Source organism: Sinocyclocheilus anshuiensis, unplaced genomic scaffold, assembly GCF_001515605.1.
Source record: "Sinocyclocheilus anshuiensis isolate Anshui unplaced genomic scaffold, SAMN03320099.WGS_v1.1 scaffold1540, whole genome shotgun sequence".
In the NCBI taxonomy this organism is placed as follows: Eukaryota; Metazoa; Chordata; class Actinopteri; order Cypriniformes; family Cyprinidae; genus Sinocyclocheilus; species Sinocyclocheilus anshuiensis.
The window spans coordinates 737,554-740,147 of record NW_015558654.1 but is presented as its reverse complement, the minus strand read 5'-3'; positions in this window follow the sequence as shown (position 1 = coordinate 740,147).

Here is a 2,594-nt window from a genome sequence, read left to right as displayed (position 1 = left end):
TTAAAAAATGACAAATTCAAATTCAACAAACAAACAAAAACAAACACTACAATATTATATAAATAATACTAAAATAACGATGATATCTGCTTGCATTAAGTGTTCCTGAAGCATTTTAAATAAAACAATATATACAGAAATGCCGCAAAAACGATCACAAATCATCTCTTTAATATCTCAGTTGTCTCCACTAGATAGCAATATAAGATTAAATGGAGAGAAAATGAAGATGCTTAATTGTGCCTAATTCTCAGATTTGTAGCATTGGAAAAATGCTAAACCCCTGTGATCTCGAACGTGTCTCGGAGAAGAAATCTCCACAGATGTTTAGAAGAAACAACGAGGTAAAGTCATTTGCTTCTTGGGAAAATGTTTAACATTATCATAGAACTTTAATTCTATTTTAAAGGGGTGCAATGTGTTCTAATTGCTTTAAGAAATCTCCTAATGTTCAGGAAATCAGATCTATAATGACTTCTGTTTAATTTTGGGGAGATATACAGTATTATTTCAGAATCTTATAGGACAAAAAGAAAATATTTTTTGTGAGGGAGAACACAGTAATGATCTCACTTACTTTGATTCCTAACTAGTCTTCTGCCACGCTACAATCCATCACGCTCCCTAAGGTCGCAAAACTCTGGACTTTTGGTAGTACCTAGGATAGCAAAGTCCACTAAAGGAGGTAGAGCTTTTTCGCATTTGGCTCCCAAACTCTGGAATAGCCTTCCTGATAACGTTCGGGGTTCAGACACACACTCTCTGTTTAAATCTAGATTAAAGACACATCTCTTTGGCCAAGCATTCAAATAATGCATCTCATACAGAACTACCCAATTTTGCTATAAGTTTAATTGCAACATATAATCATTGTTGTTAATAGTGTTCATCGTCTGTTTGATTACGTCATTAACCACTGACAAGCTACTGCTAAATATATTGTAGAAACTTAATTTCCTGGAACTTAAAAAACGATTTGTATTGTGAAAAGCACTATACAAATAAACTTGAATTGGATTGAACTGAATTGACCTGAATTAACTGAAAGCAGCTGAAATAAAATAAAATAATAAAATAAAATAAAATGAAAAAATTAAGCAATGATTAGAAATGTTTACTTGGCAACTAAATGAAATAAGTTAAAGATAATAAGTAAAAATAAATAAATAAGTATAAATAAAGACTAAAACTGAACCAAAGCTATAACAGAAATAAGAATAGACTGAATAGTAATATTTAAAAAGAAAAAAATGAATAAACATTAGTTAAATATAAAAATAAAAGCTCAAAAGCTCTTTCAAAATTAAAAAATGACAAATTCAAATTCAACAAACAAACAAAAACAAACACTACAATATTATATAAATAATACTAAAATAACGATGATATCTGCTTGCATTAAGTGTTCCTGAAGCATTTTAAATAAAACAATATATACAGAAATGCCGCAAAAACGATCACAAATCATCTCTTTAATATCTCAGTTGTCTCCACTAGATAGCAATATAAGATTAAATGGAGAGAAAATGAAGATGCTTAATTGTGCCTAATTCTCAGATTTGTAGCATTGGAAAAATGCTAAACCCCTGTGATCTCGAACGTGTCTCGGAGAAGAAATCTCCACAGATGTTTAGAAGAAACAACGAGGTAAAGTCATTTGCTTCTTGGGAAAATGTTTAACATTATCATAGAACTTTAATTCTATTTTAAAGGGGTGCAATGTGTTCTAATTGCTTTAAGAAATCTCCTAATGTTCAGGAAATCAGATCTATAATGACTTCTGTTTAATTTTGGGGAGATATACAGTATTATTTCAGAATCTTATAGGACAAAAAGAAAATATTTTTTGTGAGGGAGAACACAGTAATGATCTCACTTACTTTGATTTCCACCAAACCATCTCATTTGATTTCTTTTTACATAAACCACGGCCAAAACACCACTGGCAAGACATATAGAAAAATACAATCAGAAAAGCACAGACAAAACATCTCCAGTGTAATCTCGGGCATCACGCTGTGCTTTTAAATATTTATTTTGCAGGCACAACTTTCCTGCTAATTAGTTTTGCTTTCCTTCACATTGTGCATTTGTGGGATTTCTCCTGCGTTCACCGTCGAAATGTATAAACATTTTTTTTTTTTTTTAAACACACACCCCCAAAAATGTAATTGATATCTTTCATAATGCTCTAAAATATGAGACACCAGTGTTTCAGGAGTTCAGGACACATGCTTCTTCGATAACTGTTTCAACTTTCCTGCTAATTAGTTTTGCTTTCCTTCACATTGTGCATTTGTGGGATTTCTCCTGCGTTCACCGTCGAAATGAACTAACGTCGCAGTACTTTCTTTGGAGAGCTCAGCTGAGTTTATTTTATTGACCTCTGAGAGTTCAAAGGCTCCGGTGGATCATTTTTATACAAGATGAATGTCCTCCACCCGGAGCTGAACCGGCTCAGAGCCACCGTGCCGACGACGAGAAATTACTAAATAAATGTCATTATAACCAGTCAGTTACTGAGAAAAAAAATGTCTAATTAAATTACAGTCATTTATGAAAATATTAACGATTAAAAAGGGGGTTCTATATAT